We start from the raw sequence: 890 nt of genomic DNA, 5'->3' as shown, positions 1-890 counted from the left end.
TGCAGAGTTCCCTAATACCAGACCGCTCGCAGTAGCCAATCGACAATAAGCTGCTTGACAAAAGGGATTCTGGATGTTGTAGTTTTGCTACAAGCAGGCGTTTTACGAAACTAAAACAAAAAACAAAAAACCATAACTGTGTCCCGAATGTATGTAAGTTACATCGTTGTTTTTCTATGCTTTCAGAGGCAGAAAGATCTTATTGAATAGAACTGCATATTTATCTTCTTGGCAGTAGCTTTTCTTTTCTGAAACACGTTATACCGGACAAAACAATGCCCTATCAGTATTTTACTCTTCTTGGAATAAGAAATACTTAAATAGACACACACACACACACACACACACACACGTTTGTCTTCCTGTACTTGTCGGGACTTCTCACTGACTGTATTCACTCACAATGTTTTTATGTACTATTTCTAACTCCAGTCAGACAAGGTGAAAGTCGACAACAAACTAAATATTTTGGCTTTTTTTTATTTTATTTTATTTTATTTTCAGGCATATTTAGTTCTTAAAAAGTTTACAAAGTGGGGATGTCCCCACATTGATAGTAGTAATACCTGTATGTATATGTATATATATATATATATATATATATATATATATATATATATATATATATATATATATATATATATATATAAAGTTTCTCCACTTCTATTCGCAAATTGCAGAATTTACGAGTAGCAGCTTAACTGCATTACTAGTAACTGAACGACTGTGACCAATCAATACACGGTGGACAAGAACTAAGGACAGTGAAAAGAGCTAAAATAAATAATTAAATTAATAAATACCCGAGACTGAGAAAGAACTTGCCCTTCCCTAGGACTCAATGAAGAATAACAACAATGATTTGGTTATATGTGCACAATTCTAAACTG

This window comes from Polyodon spathula, chromosome 14 (genome assembly GCF_017654505.1).
Source record: "Polyodon spathula isolate WHYD16114869_AA chromosome 14, ASM1765450v1, whole genome shotgun sequence".
Classification (NCBI taxonomy): domain Eukaryota; kingdom Metazoa; phylum Chordata; class Actinopteri; order Acipenseriformes; family Polyodontidae; genus Polyodon; species Polyodon spathula.
The sequence above is the reverse complement of the archived record's forward strand: the minus strand, read 5'-3'. Positions refer to the sequence as shown.